Here is a 16,403-nt window from a genome sequence, read left to right as displayed (position 1 = left end):
GACCCCTCTACCCTGGGAAAAAGCCTCTGACTATCCACTCTGTCTAGGCCCCTCATAATTTTGTAGATCTCTATAAGATCGCCCCTCAACCTCCTTGGTTCCAGTGAGAACAAACCGAGTTTATTCAACCGTTCCTCATAGCTAATACCCTCCATACCAGCCAACTTCCTGCTAAATCTCTTCTGCACCCTCTCTAAAGCCTCCACATCCTTCTGGTAGTGTGGAGACCAGAATTGAACACCATACTCCAAGTGTGGCCTAACCAAGGTTCTATACAGCTCCAACATGACTTGCCAATTTTTATACTCAATGCCCCGGCCAATGAAGGCAAGCATGCCGTATGCCTTTTTGACTACCTTCTCCACCTGTGTTGCCCCTTTCAGTGACCTGTGGACCTGTACACCTAGCTCTCTCTGACTGGAAATACTCTTGAGGGTTCTACTATTCACTGCATATTCCCTACCTGTATTAGACCTTCCAAAATACATTACCTCACATTTGTCCAGATTAAACTCCATCTGCCATCTCATGCCCAACAAAACTATAAATTTATTACACTGCTAACTTAAGATCTGTTCAGGGCAGCACGGTGGCGCAGTGGTAGCACTGCAGTCTCACGGCGCCGTGGTCCCAGGTTCGATCCCGACTCTGGGTCACTGTCCGGGTGGAGTTTGCACATTCTCCCCGTGTTTGCGTGGGTTTCGCCCCCACAACCCAAAGATGTGCAGGGTAGGTGGATTGGCCACGCTAAATTGCCCCTTAATTGGAAAAAATGAATTGGGTCTTCTAAATTTATTTTTAAAAACTAAGATCTGTTCACATTCCTAAAGTAGAAGGTTTCTATATTAAACTATGCTATCTCTAACTAACAGAACTTCTCAAGTACGACTGATCCCATGCCTGGCACTCTTCCAGCTCTCTCCTAACTCGTTACTCCCAGAATCCCCAAAGTCACATGATATATATATATGACTGTTCTATGATTCCCTCTAGTGGTAAGAATCATTATCATTAACTTGTTAACTCTTTACATCCCAGTCAATATACATGTCATTCCACAAATAACCTCCCCCACCCTCACCCCAGCTCCCACCACCACCTATTGCCACCCCAGCTTACGACAGCTAATTCAAGGAGGGACCGTCTTGCTCTGCTTTGTTCAGACACTCACTGCTTCAACCAGCTGGCCACTGAGTATCTAATCCTACCAGCACTCTCTATTTAATAATTAATTTTTTTTAAATGCTCTTTATTGTCACAAGTAGACTTACATTAACACTGCAATGAAGTTACTGTGAAAAGCCCCTTTCGATGCCTATTCGGGTACACAGAGGGAGAATTCAGAATGTCCAATTCACCTAGCAAGCACGTCTTTCGGGGCTTGTGAGAGGAAACCGGAGCACCCGGAGGAAACCCACGCAGACACGGGGAGAACGTGCAGACTCCACACAGACAATGACCCAAGCCGGGAATCGAACCTGGGACCTCGGCGTTGTGAAGCCACAGTGCTGACCACTGTGCTACCGTGCTGCCCTCTAGAAAAAAGATGAATGAGGAAGTGAGCTGCTGGAGGTTTTTAAGATTATGAGCGTGTTTGATGTGGTAGACGTAGAGAAGATGTTTCCATCTGTGAGGGAGACCAGGAACAAATAAATCCAGTAGAGAAGTCAGGATGAATTTCTTGACCCAGAGCGTCTAGAATGTGGGAGTAGTTGAGACGAACAGCATAGATATGTTGAAATGGAATCCCGTTAAACACATGCGATAACTGTGAATAGAAGGATACACTGATCTCCCAGGGTAAAGTAGGCTAGGTGGAGGCTTGCTTGGAGGATAAACACTCTCATGGGCACAATGGGCCAACTGGTCTGTTTCCTTGCTACAAATTCTATGCAATAAGAGTGTTCCACAGCAGCAGAAAAACTTAAAGAGATACCGCAGTTACCCATTAACAATAAAGATTAGTTCAGCTCACAAATGGTTAAATACCTTCTCCGAAATGTATTTCTTATTGAATCCAATAATTGGCACTACTTGTGGAGAAACCAGACTCCCGTAGAGGTCCTGACATTGGTGAGTTGTCCACGTCGATCATAAAGAAACCAGGGGCTGGGAGTCTAACATGGACTGTGGTGCAAAATGGGAGGTATCAGATCAACCACCTATTATGCACAATGGTTATTTAATCCCATTGATTGGAGTGTATTAGATAACAGGGGCAATGGAGTCAACGCTGCCTATTCTGCGCTGCCACTCAAGTTGAATTTCGGTCCCCAGCAGTTCCAAAAAATCTACAAGCTCAGTGAGCAACATGGGTTAAATGGAGGACCTTCTGGAATGTGTGGCTGGTTACCGCACCAAGCAATCCACGCCACAAGTCATGACTTCCTTTTATTTAAGTAAAGGTTCAGCACCACAAAAGTAATATGGAAACATGCCTGTTCGCTATGAAGGAGAGAATGGAGGAGAGGCAGGGAGCTGCAATATTGGTGTTTCCATTCCATGACTTTCTATAATGGGATGTTGAGAAACCACATCATATGTAGCCAAGCTGCCAGCTGTGTCATTTTTGGGTCAAGCAACGTGCATTTTTCAAGGGTGGGTGTTTCATGTCTCAAATCAAAAATGTTGCGCCGCTTAAACGTTCAACATAATTTAAGTGACCAAATGTTAGGGATGGCAGGGAATTATGCCACGCACACCATTTGGCTCGAGACACCTCAGTCCCCTGTTAGGACTGAATATCTTCTTTCACAGTGTGTAGAAATATAACTGCAGGAAGGTGGCCAGATCTGAAAAAAAAAAACAAAATAGCACAGTTAAAGCCTGCTTCTCTTTTTTATTTATAGTTGCGTGGAGGATCCTGTTTTTTTTTAAAATTGCAGAATCCTGGGAGGATGTGGTAGTCTTTCCCGAATCAGGTATAATCCAAGTATCCTTTTCCCTCTGCCCCTTAATGCAAGCAATCACAGCAAGTACAAAGCAAGTATTCTTCAAGTAAGATGTATTTTGCACCCGCTTTAACCGTGGAACCTTTTAATCAGACCACATATGTAGTGACTGTAACACTTCCCGCTCTGAACTGATGTCCATGCCAAGGATTCCCCCACTGACTCAATAAATACTGGATGTGCAGCCCCATCTCATAGATTGGCCGAGTAAATTAATGAGTTCAAAAGTTCTTCAATTGTGCCATTTATGGCTAATGATTGAAAAAATGAGGTTTGCAAAATGTCTTTGAGTCAAACTTCCTTTATTTTCCCCTCTCTCCTGCAAGACTCAATTGATGCTGAAATACAGTTCCACCCTGCGCTGTCAATTGGCAATGTCAGCTGTGGCTCAGGGGGTAGCACTGAGGCTCCTGTCGGCTTCAAGGTCGCAAGTTCAAGATTCTCCAGGACTTAAGTGCGAAGATCTAGGCTGTCACTCCACTGTTGCCACTTGTCGGGCAAAACATTGGACAGAGGCCCTATCAGCTTTCTTAGGTGCATGTAAAAGATTCCATGATGCTCTGCAGGGGAAGTTCCGCCAGGTTTCCGGGCATTTTATCCCTCAAACAACATCACAAAACCAGATTATTTACTTATTATCATATTGCTATTTACGAGCGTTTGCTTTCAGCAAACTGGTTGATGCATTTCCGACATCGCCCCAGCGACCACAATGCAAAAGTACGTTCATTGGCTATAAAACATTTTAAGATGGCTGGAGGGTGTGAAAGGTGCTATAGAAATGCAAGTCTTTATTTTCCGATTTACAGTCAACATTCCCTATCCACTAAGTAGTCAGTTTTCTTCCACCAACATTTCCTGTCAAATGTCTTTTAATAACTCAACATTTGATGGTTTTCATCCCTATACATTGCCACTGGCAGTCAGTGGAGCATATCATTGCCACGTAGATAATACAGCTTCTCATTTCTTTATTTTTCTTCTATTCCTCCAAGTCAATTTGTCATGGCTAAGTGTGTGCGTGCATGCGTGTGTCTGTGTGCGTATGTCTGTGTGCATGTATCTGTATGGGTGTGTGATTGTGTGCATGTGTGCATATATGCTTGTATGTGTGTGTCTGTACGGGTGTGTGTCTTCAGGTGTGCATGTGTATGTGCCTGTGTGTCTGTATGTGTGTTTGTCTGCGTGTCTGTGCCTGTATGTGTGCATGTATGCATGCGTGTGTCTTTGTGTGTATGTTTTTGTCTGGGTATCTGTTTGTGTGTGTGTCTGTACCTATGCATGTGTGTGTGTGTCTGTACCTATGTGTGTGTGTATGTCTGTGGGTTTGTCTGTGTGTGTGTGTGTGTGTGTGTAAAACCCCAATTTGAGTGGATGCCAACAAAAAGAAGTGCAAGGCCAAACTGCCAACTTTGTTGAAGGTTCCTTACATAAAGGGGCTGACCTTCCATATCTGATCAATCACCAAGCCTGTCTCTTTGCACAGACTGTGGGAGTTATCAAAGTTTCCACCAAAGAAATCCCTACAAACAGACAAAAAAACATAGGGGCGAGGACTAAGGGGAGAGAGAGAGAGAGAGATGGTGGCAAATGGTTCTTTAATCATGAAAATATGAGCCTCCAAGGCATTGTACTATTGACTGAGGAAACAGAGAAGGAACAATGGTGTCAGTGGGTGAAACTCGTGAGAATGCAGGACGATTTAATGAAAAAAAGAAAAATTCACTTGATAAGAGTTTTTTTTCAAAAAGCATAAGCTCATAAACAACCTTTTGTAAATAGGTTGCCACCTTAATGAGTGTCTGCATTAGCTGTGTCTATCAGTAATCTTTATCCAACGTGCACTAACTCCAGGGTTATAACAGCTGGGTTTCATTGCTGGAGCTGATCCAGGCCCTTGACTCCCATCACCATTAAAGGTTAGGTTTGAGAAAGCTGGCACAATGTTCTGTCTCACTCTCTCGTTCTGCCATTGCCGATGAGAAGCGAGTGGGGCCAGTTTATGGATTCGCAGTTGGGGGCCTCGCCGACCTCAGTTTGAAATCAGACATTTTCAATACGGGGGGGGGGGTCAGGGACCATCCTCCAAAACTTGGAAGCTTTTAAAATGCAAATTCGACTTTCTGCTTTGAAGAAACAGGGAGAGCAGGAATCTCATTGGGACTGTATGTGTGTGGCTCGGGGTTGGGGGGGGGGGGGTGGGGGGGGGGGGGGGGGGGTTAGATTTTGGCAAGTACGACTATCAAATTGTACGCTATAAACATTTACGCTCCTGAAAGATGACAATTCTGAGACGAGACTTCAAAATGATATACATTAGCCAGGATCAGACCATAAGCAGCAAAGCAATTTGTAAATTCTTTAAGAGTCAATGACAAGGTCACACATCGTAATACTTTACTATATATTTAAAGGTGTTCTCCAATAAACATCACAGGCCCATTAAAAAAATGTTTACACAATAGCAGTGCTTATGGTGGTGACTGAGGAATGTACAACAGAAATTATTGCCCCCTCGCCATGACAACATTAGCCCTCCAAAACCTACGCGCACAGCACTGGAAGTATTCAAAATAAAGAGTTGTTGTCCCCGGCCATTGCAGAGTTTAGCCGCTTTGTTGATTTAATCAATAAAAAAAAGGGCCTTCAACTGCTCTATTTCAGAGCCTCGGTTTCCGACGAAGAAATAACACATGAATGTATGGTATCGTCATGGAGCCCAACTTAAGTGTTGCACCGTTCACAAAAGCACAAGGGGAGCTCGAGAACAAAGGCACGCATCATCCTCTGTGGCAAGTTCAACAGGTCAGTGTTTCAAACTGTCCAGTTAACCCTTCCTTTACTCTTTTGATCTTCAGATTCCTCCCACCCCCTCATTCCAGTCAGCCCAAATAAAGCCCACATTGCTCGGTGTTTGAAACACAGGAACAAGAGGAGTGCATTCAGCTTGGAGCCTGTTCCACCTTTCAGCTAGTGTTGCAGATAACTCCATTTACCCACCTTGCTTCCGTATCCTTTCATACAAAAATCTATCAATGTCAATGTTAACATTTCCAATTGACCCCAGCCTCAACTGTTTTTTGGGGGGGGAAGTTACAGATGTTCACCATACCCTATGTGTGAAGGTCTGGGGCTGGATTCTCCGTTTCAAGGACTATGTCCGCATGCCGTCGTGAAAACTGTGGCCTTTTACACCAGAAAAACTGGCACCTGCCTAACCTCTTGAGGAGAAGGGGCACCTGGAGAGAGGGCAAGGTGCCTATCTCCCTCTCACAGACCAACAGCAAGAGCTTACCCATGGCAGAAACGTAGCGCTGTGTTGGATAATGTTCTCCATGGCATTCATCATCTTCCCCATGGACACCTTCATGCCTGCGCAGGTCAGAACCAATTCTCAGACAGCACTCTATTGCGGGTTTCCATCACCTCTGCCTGATGTGGGCTGGAGGTAGTACCAGACACGGCTTCCTCTTCTGGCCTCCCCCTCTTCCTGCTGACACCTGTAAGTGAGAGGGGAGAGAGTAAGTGACTGCGTGAGCTGCCTCCAACATGGAGGAATGCATGACCATGTATTTCTGTGTGACTACATTAAGCATGGATCCTAATGGAGGCCACCCGGCCACCCCCTCCGTGTGTGTGGGCCCAGTCCAGTTCCTGACTTGTCAGCTGGGCTGCCCCCTTCCAAACTCCATAAGGTTCCTCAGGGCAGGCTGGCCCCCTCCCACCTCTCTCCCTGTCTCTCTCATGTTGTGCCGTAACCTTTCCTGCGCAAACAGAGAAGATGAGATGAAGAGCAATTGGGTATTAATTTCATGCTTCTCCTGTTACCAATGTTTTGATCTGCCATCCTTACCCAGTCTGGCCTGCATGTGACTCCACACTCACAGCAATGTGGTTGAATCTTAACTAACCCCTGAAGCAAGCCATTCCAACCTGCTACAGATACCAGCTAGAGTGCAACAGTTCAAGATTGCGGCTCATCAGCACTTTTTCAAGGGCAATTAGCAATGGGCAACAAATGCTGGGCTTGCCTGTGACAGCCACATCTCAGGAAAGAAACTGAAAAAAATGGACACCACATCGGCTCCTGATGCCCACCAGAAAATTCAACCCCTGGTCTCTCTCTCTCTCTCACTCCAACCTATCAAATCCTTCAATCAGTTTAAACACATTAATTAGATGCCCACTTAACCATCCAAACTCGTCACGATATCTGAGAAAGGACGTACTGGCGCTGGAGGGTGTGCAGAGGAGATTCACTAGGTTAATCCCAGAGTTGAGGGGGTTGGATTACGATGGGAGAGGTTGAGTAGCCTGGGACTGTACTCGTTGGAATTTAGAAGGATTAGGGGGGATCTTATAGAAACATTTAAAATTATGAAGGGAATAGATAGGATAGATGCGGGCAGGTTGTTTCCACTGGCGGGTGAAAGCAGAACTAGGGGGCCTAGCCTCAAAATAAAGGGAAGTAGATTTAGGACTGAGTTTAGGAGGAACTTCTTCACCCAAAGGGTTGTGAACCTATGGAATTTCTTGCCCAGTGAAGCAGCTGAGGCTCCTTCATTAAATGTTTTTAAGATATGATAGATAGTTTTTTGAAGAATAAAGGGTTATGGTGTTCGGGCCGGAAAGTGGAGCTGAGTCCACAAAAGATCAGCCATGATCTCATTGAATGGCGGAGCAGGCTCGAGGGGCTATATGGCCTACTCCTGCTCCTAGTTCTTATGTTCTTATGATACTAACCTGGTCTACACAACCTTCCTCATATTTAACCCCCTCGTCATTCTGATGAGTCTTTGCCACATCTGGTTTCTGAAGTGAAGGGCCCAGAAGTGAATGTAGTTGCCCCCAGTGTGGTCTATCCAGTGTTCTAGACAACTGCAGGACTAACTTCACCCCTTTGTATTTTAGCCCCCTGAAATCCCCTTTTGACCCATTGCTGTGAAAATCTGCCCCCTCACAGTGAGAGAAAATGTCCAATTCTTAAAATTTGAGTTGCGTGAAAGGCAGGCACTGAAGAGAGATTTCCGGTGCTTGAGTGCCCGTCTCAGCTGGCATTTTAACTCACTCGCCCTCATCGGGGGAAAATTCGGAAAGGTTTTATGCAGGCAAAAGTCACAGGCAAAGCAGGAGGATGATTGAGGGAATAGACGGGAGATAGACCAGTGGGATTGGTCTGTCAAGTTGACATAACCCAGCTTGCCATTGACGTCACAAGGCCTCACCCCTAAACCTTTCCCATTGCCAATTCACTAGTCTGTCTGCCAGTTATACTCTTATGTTCAGCTACAACTCCATTGACTGAGTCCAGAGCACACCTCAGAGCAGATGTAAAGCATTTGAGTAATCTAATTAAAAACGCATAAAACACATCTGCGTGTGAAATGGGACAGTTGATAGCACTGTTAAAACCTAGAATCATACAAGGGTACAGCACTGAAGTTGGCCATATGAACCAACATGCCTGCCCCCTGCCCCCACCCCACCTCTGCTCTTTCCCCAAAGGCCTGTCAATGTTTTCCTTCAGATATTAAAGAACCCAGCATTAAGATTAATTGGAGAAGATCTTTGTGAAGCCCAGTTTCAAAATCCACACTCGTGTTTTCAAATCCTTCCATGGTCTCGGCCTTCTCCATCTCTAACCTCCCTCAGCCCCCAAACCCCTCCAGTTCTGGCCTCTTCAGCACACCCAGTTTTCATTGCTCCATGATGGGTGGCTGTGTTTTCAGCCACCTGGGCTCTAAACTCTGGAATCCCCCCCCCCCCCCCCCCCACCCCCCTCCCGAATGCCTCAGGCTCTTCACTCTCCTTTACGACACTCCTTAAAACCTACAGCAACCATCTTCATATCTCCTTCTGTAACCCGGCATTTGAAAAAAAAAATTGCTTATTGTCACGCGTAGGCTTCAATGAAGCTACTGTGAAAAGCCCCTAGTCGCCACATTCCGGCACCTGTCCGGGGAGGCTGGTACGGGAATCGAACCGTACTGCTGGCCTGCTTGGTGTGCTTTAAAAGCCAGCGATTTAGCCCAGTGAGCTAAACCAGCCCATTTGACAATGCTTCTGTGAAGTGCCTTGAGATGGTTTGTTAAAAGTGCCAGGCTTGTTGTTGTTCAAACTAATAATTCTTTTTACCTCATTCACCTTCGCCCTGAATGTTCATCTTATGAACAAGACAAATTGTTAGTTGCCCCCAAACAACGACATATCCAGTTAAGGTAACGAAATGAAATGAAGGTTGCTGGGAAACGGAGAGAGTCAGCGATCTGGAAACAATTATACTGCTGTGATGTTTCACAATTGAAAGTGCACCACGAGTCATCTCATTTTTAATCCCCCACATAATATATCAGTCCAAGAGCAAACACCCAAAAACATTTGTGTTTTATAATGCACCGTAACACATCCGCACATCTCTATTTCGAAAATCTCAGTCATGTTATTATTGCACTGATTTACTGCTCCGAATTCAGCAATTTCATTGGCTCTGCCTTTTATTCAAAATACAGTATTCAGGCATCTGATCTCAATGCCAGAGGCAAGTTTAAACATTGTTGACCGTGTCTGTGTGTGCCTCATGCCAACTCTGCCTTGCAACTGGACCAAAATGGTTTCCGCTCAGTCAACATACTGTGTGACCACAGGCACTGTGTCAGATAGGTCAATGCCTGGGATCCCGGCAGTGAACATGTAGCAAGCGATGGCACAGCAAACTATCGGGCAATGAAGGCCATAGGCTGACGATGTGCCCGATGATTTATCTTTGCTATCAATGCCCAAACGTGCAGCTTGCACACAGTGAGAGCCATGCGGCTGCCACAAGCAATGTGATACAATGGACCATGGCTGAAGCAATGATTCTGGTTTCTGGGTTGCTCTGGAAGAGCCTTGCATCAGTCGGCTCATCATGTCCCAAGATGGTGCTGATCTGCTGTCTGCTGCTCAGCCTTGCCATCCAGAGAACCGTGCCCATTTTTCACTGAGGCACATTATGTTGGACTTTGATACCTTTTGACCCTGGTCTGACAACTTGACCATAGGCCAACTAATAATTTACATTAAAGGGATAGGATCCACAGCCCACCCACCACCGTCAACATTCACTTCCCCCACCAACGAGGCACAGTGGTAGTAGTATGTACCATTTACAAGGGGCACTGCACGTCAACAGCACCTTCCAAACCTGTAACCTCTGCCACCAATAGGGGCAGGGACATCGCCACGTGGGAATACCACAACCTGCAGATTCCACTCTAAGCTATACAATATCCAGACCATGTGATGGAACCATCAATTCAGCGAACACGTGTAGTTGGATCTGAACAGAGGCTTTAATACACTTACAATAGAGCCAGCCTATTCGTCTTTGAACTTCAGGTGAACTGGCAGGCTGGCTCTAAGGCACTGATCTTTATACATCGGTCCCAGGGGGAGGAGTCCTGGGCGGAGCCAAGGGAGGAGCCCAGTACAAACTCTCGCGTACTCCCAGAGCGACTCCCCCTGGTGGTCGGATAGTGCAACTGCACTTACAATGGGTAGATAGCGAACATATATACATGGAGTGATATTGGCAACTATATATAGTGTGAATCACATTCACCACACCATGGTCTATATCGACCCTTCCTTCACCCACACTGTATCAAAACCCAAAAACTCCCTCCCCAACTGCACTGTTTGGGTACCTGCACCATACGGACTACAATGGATCATCGACATCTCCATTAGGTCAACTGGGGATGGGTAATAAATAATGATTATCAGCAATGCTGACATCCCCACAACTTTGAAAAATGAATCTTGTTTATAAGGAGAGACTCACAGGCTTTTATGAAGGAGGTACCACTGTACATTAGTCAGCCTCAAGAGGTTCCTAACTCTATTCAAGTTCACCCCAAAGTAAGGTCAAGACATTCAGTCTGCCCAGACCATGCCAGAATAAATAGCAACTCTGCACAGCAGCCTCTGCTCAGAATACGAGCTACACTAAAACCAACTAGGAATTATATTCATCGCTGACCTCTCATCATCACTGAAACATAAACAGAAATAACAGTCCGTCTGTGGCTGGAGCTTCTAAAATATGATATCATACAAGCAGAGATCCACCCTCTAAAGCATAAGGTTGCGATTTAATGCCCTGGCCAAAGTATTCTCCTTAACCAAGTACAGTGCAAATTGCACAGTGCGGGAGGAGGCCATTCGGTCCATTGCGGTTGTGCCAGCTCTTTGAATGATCCAGCCAACTAATTAAAGCCTTGCATTTGCACAGTGAGAATGAGGGGGTGACCTACCTTTTGAGACATATAGGATTCTGAGGGGCTTGACAGGGTAACCCAGGACCAGAGAGCATGATCTCAGAATAAGGGCCCGCCCATTTAAAGCATGGATGAAGAAGAATTTCTTCTCTCAGAGGGTAGTTAATCTGTGTAATGGAGGAAGTTATGTTGCATAACATCAATATCAATTGGCACATCCTCATGATGGGGTACATTGGAGTAACTGGATCAGAAAAGGCCAGAAGCCACCAAGCTTGTCATCCACCCTGCTGGTTGTCCCATGATATAACAATAATGGAGCTTTTGACTAATCATAAATATCGATCTCTATCAACAAGCCTATAACAGCCCCAGACATGAAGAAACCCCCCCCCCCCCCCCCCCCCCCCCCCCCCCCCCCCCACAGTGCTGGAGAGTTTGGGAAACCTCAGGGAAAAAGCCACCTGTTCCTCCCACAAACTACACTCACCATATATGTTGCCTCTGAAACTACTCATATGCTGATCATAGATCATAGAACATACAGTGCAGAAGGAGGCCATTTGGCCCATCGAGTCTGCACCGACCCACATTAAGCCCTCACTTCCACCCTATTCCCGTAACACAATAACCCCTCCTAACCTTTTTTTTTGGACACTAAGGGCAATTTATCACGGCCAATCCACCTGACCTGCACATCTTTGGACTGTGGGAGGAAACCGGAGCACCCGGAGGAAACCCACGCAGACGCGGGGAGAACATGCAGACTCCGCACAGACAGTGACCCAGCGGGGAATCGAACCTGGGACCCTGGTGCTGTGAAGCCACAGTGCTATCCCCGTGTTCTACCGTGCTGCCCACAATATTATTGCACCCCAATACTGCATCCCAAAATACTATTTTCACATACAAGTGCCTGCTCAACGACCGAAGTAAGCCTGAGGAATTGCAAGAAAGGGCTTGGCATCTGATTCATTCCCAATCAAGAACCGTGGAATTCGTCAGGACTGTAGAGCTCGCCCTTCAAAAGGGACAGAAATAACTGTTCCTTTCAAAAGGGCCAGATGTACATGGGAGGCAAGGATAGGTCTGAAAGGAAAATCCAAGGCCGATAAAGCCATCCGCACATTGGCAAAGCCTCTTTCTCCTCTTTCCCACCTGACCATCTAAATATAGAAAGGAATGATAGGAGGGCACACATTAGACCAAAACAATGGCATACAGGGCATCCACTTTGGAAGAACGTTATTTTTGAGATACGGTGCAGAACATTACATTTTGGCAGCAAGCACTTACAGATCTATTTCCAGAACAACAAACCTCTGAAAGACTTTGTCAGTCACCTCTGGGCATGTTGCCACTTGAGGGTGGCTAGAGGAAGTATTAAACAATTATAGTGAGTACAGAATTTATATGGAGACCTTGAACTCAATTATGAGTCTATTGCCACTGATAAGCACTTTGGGACTTGGGTTGCTTGATAGATTTAGCAACAGTGCCAGGCTCCCAGACATAGAATATGAGGTTGTTAATATTCACAGCCCCATAGCACTGTCCCCTCTGGCTCAGAGGACTAGGGGACGGAGTTGCACTCCCGGTCTTCTGCGCAGAGCGCTGATGCTCCAATGGACTACGGTCAACTCCTGTTGTTCATGCAGATTCTGTACCTGCAAATCTCATGTCGGGTGAAATCACAAAAGGGTGTATTTGCGCAAGTGGAGAGATGGCCCATGTGCCGTGAGTGCTTTCTACGTGGGACAGGTGAGAGTTTAACAGTGTAACCGCTTAATGTGAGAGACTAATACAGGAATGAACAAAGTTTTGGGGCCGCGAACCACGATTTGGTGCATTCACATTCACACGGATAGGCTTGCAGACCATGAAGGAGCAAACAGGAGCTTTATTGGAAAGGTATTTACTCTACAGGCTGTTGGGACAGACTGCCTGTTTGCACGTTCAAATGGCTGATGATGTCATCAATACGTCATGCGATCAGACTCTTAAAGTGATGTTTTTCCAACTAGGATCAAACATGAATACCCCAACAATTTCCTCCCTCTTTCCATTCGGGTGGCACGATAGCACAGTGGTTAGCATTGTCTCTTCACAGCATTAGAGTCCCATGTTCGTTTCCCGCTTGGGTCACTGTCAATTAACGGCGTTAACAGCGTTAATGCAAGCCTACTTGTGCCAATAAAGATGATTATTATTATACAGGTTTCTGCAATATTAACAATCAAAATTTACAATATGAAAAATTAATAAACATAACAGTAAATATGTTAGACATTTCGGAGAACCTCGATTTCTGTGTGGTTGTCGGTGAACCTCAGGCATCTGGTTTTTCGTGTTGACTGCAACTTCTGGTGTTTTAGCTTAAGTTTGGACTTTGTAGTTGTGTCAACTGGAGTCGACGTGGTGTTCGGAGAGGGACTCAGAGTTGACATGTCCTCAATTCGGTACTGTCTTCTACGGTTGTTTCTGATATTGTCAGGTTCTCAGGAATGTCTGGGTCTTTACTTGGCAAAGTTTGTTACAGACTCTCAGTTGACTCGGTCTCGGAAAAACTTGTTCTAGTTATAGAATCATAAAATTTACAGTGCAGAATGAGGCCATTCAGCCCATCGAGTCTGCACTGGCCCTTGGAAAGAGCACACTACTTAAGCCCATCTCTCCACCCTATCCTCATAACCCAGTGACCCCACCTAGCCTTTTGGACACTAAGGGGCAATTTATTATGGCCAATCCACTTAACCTGCACATCTTTGGACTGTGGGAGGAAACCGGAGCACCCGGAGGAAACCCACGCAGACACGGGGAGAAAGTGCAAACTCCACACAGACAGTCACCCGAGGTTGGAATTGAACCCGGGTCTCTGGAGCTGTGAGGCAGCAGTGCTAACCACTGTGCCACCGTGTCACCCATATATATGTAATTTAGTACAGAATAACAAGTTAAAACACTTCATATAATGAATAGGTTTTTAAAAAACAGTTAACAGGTTACAGGTGTTGCGGAATAAGCCAACATTTATTGCCCATTCTGTATTGTGTATTGTGATGTGGTGAGTCACTTACACGAAACGCTGCAGTCCATGTGGTGTCGATACACACAGCGCTGGTAGGAAGGGAGCTCCAGGACCTTGACCCAGTGACAGTGAAGGAACAGCAATGCAGCTCCAAGTCAGGATTGTGTGTGGCCTGGAGGGGAATCTGCAGGTGGTGGTGTTCTTATGCCCTGTGAGGGTAGAGGTTGCGGGTTTGGAAGGTGCTATCGAAGGAGATTTAGTGAGTTGCTGCCATGCATCAATTGGCCTCGATGAACCACATCCATTTCCCTCTTTTTTTAGGCATGACTACAACTGGCAAAGAGGTGAGGTATTGAGCAGCTCTGGAAGAACTCAAACTGAGCGTCAGTGAGCAGGTTAAGTGACGCTTGATAGCACCGTCGACCACACCCTCCATGTGCTCGGGAATTGACCGATGAGGTGATCATTGGCCGCCTTGGACTCATCCTGCTTTCTGCGGACAGAACACACCTGGGGAATTTTCAACATTGCTGGGCAGATGCCATTGTTGCAGCCGTAGTAGAACAGCCTGGCTAGGGGAGCAGCACATACTGGAGTCTTCACTGCCTTCGATGTCAGGGCCCATAGCCCCTGCTGTATCCTTCAGTAGTTTCTTGAAATGACGTGAATGAATCGATTTGGCTGAAGGCTGCCATCAACGATAATGGGGGACTCTGGAGGCACTTCAGGTTGAAGTTGCTGAAGGTTAATCAGCATGTCTCCTCCACACTACATCGTCCCGGGTTTGAATGGTGTAGGAGACCAGTCCTGTCTGTGTTAAGACAATGGCAGGTATCCACTTCTCACTGGTGGTATAGTTCCTTGTCAATTCTTCCTGAGCTATCCGACAAACCTGGAGTTTAGCCCTGTTCTCATGGCGCAAAACCTGACTTTGCTGTTTCCTCTGAACAACCTCTCTAGTCTTACACGGCTTCAGCAGATCAAACGCTGTCCATAACTGACATTTCAACATGAGCAATGCCGGAGAACTTTGGGTTGCCAAATGTGTTGCGTTCATGTATGACATCAGGAATTGGCTTAGTTGTTTTCATAGAATCATAGAATTTACAGTGCAGAAGGAGGCCATTCAGCCCATCGAGTCTGCACCGACTCTTGGAAAGAGCACCCTACCCAAGGTCAACACCTCCACCCTATCCCCATAACCCAGTAACCCCACCCAACACTAAGGGCAATTTTGGACACTAAGAGCAATTTTGGACACTAAGGGTAATTTAGCATGGCCAATCCACCTAACCTGCACATCTTTGTGACTGTGGGAGGAAACCGGAGCACCCGCAGGAAACCCACGCACACGCAGGGAGGATGTGCAGAGTCCGCACAGACAGTGACCCAAGCCGGAATCGAACCTGGGACCCTGGAGCTGTGAAGCGATTGTGCTAACCACAATGCTACCATGATCCTTGCTCACAAGTTACCTTTAATGAATTCTTCAGTGTCTGAAAAAACCTTTCAGCCAGCCTACTTGTGGCAAGATGAAAAGGCGCAGATCGGATGTGTTGGATTCCATTTTTCCTTTAGATAATTTGTGAATTAATGCAAAATGAACTGGGGTCCGTTATCACTAACAAGTTGTTCAAGGTAACCGAATCTTACAAAAATCTCACCCAGCCTTTTTATTGTTCTCCCTGAGGTTATAGTCTTCATAATGATGGATTCAGACCGTTTCTAGAGCACGTCTATCACAACGGAAACATTTGTTCTTCAAATGGTCCAGCATAATCTACATGGACTCTTTTTCATGGCCCTTCTGGCCATTCCATGGGTGTAATGACACTAATAACGTTAGGTTTCCAACCTTTGCACAAGCCAAACACAAGTCCACCTTCACTTTCATTTCGCTATCGAGCCCTGGCCACTAAAAATAGCTTCTGATTGTCTCTTTCACCTTGACTATCCCATAATGACCTTCATGACACGTTTCATAACAATGGCGGAATGACGGCCCTCATTCCCCAGAGATGCCAACCAGTCTGTATGGATAGTTTTTTGGGTAACGTGTGTCTTCAACCCCAGGTTTAGTCCCACAGTCTTGCCATGAAATACCATGTCCATAACATCTGACAGTGGTGGATTATTTCTGGTGAACTTCTTAACTTGCCGTGCAGT

The 16,403-nt window shown here is 46.0% G+C and overlaps 1 long non-coding RNA gene across 1 annotated transcript in view; it reads left to right on the top strand.

The window, feature by feature from the left end:
- Positions 1-15,359, top strand: part of LOC119978878 — a 106,148-nt gene extending 90,789 nt beyond the window's left edge. Inside the window, exons 2-3 of the long non-coding RNA XR_005463588.1 lie at positions 5,616-5,756; positions 14,559-15,359. This is a non-coding gene — a long non-coding RNA (uncharacterized LOC119978878). The remainder of the gene's footprint in view (positions 1-5,615; positions 5,757-14,558) is intronic.
- The last annotated feature ends 1,044 nt before the right edge of the window (positions 15,360-16,403 follow it).

Source organism: Scyliorhinus canicula, chromosome 15, assembly GCF_902713615.1.
Source record: "Scyliorhinus canicula chromosome 15, sScyCan1.1, whole genome shotgun sequence".
Taxonomy (NCBI): Eukaryota; Metazoa; Chordata; class Chondrichthyes; order Carcharhiniformes; family Scyliorhinidae; genus Scyliorhinus; species Scyliorhinus canicula.
The sequence above is the reverse complement of the archived record's forward strand: the minus strand, read 5'-3'. Positions and strand labels throughout refer to the sequence as shown.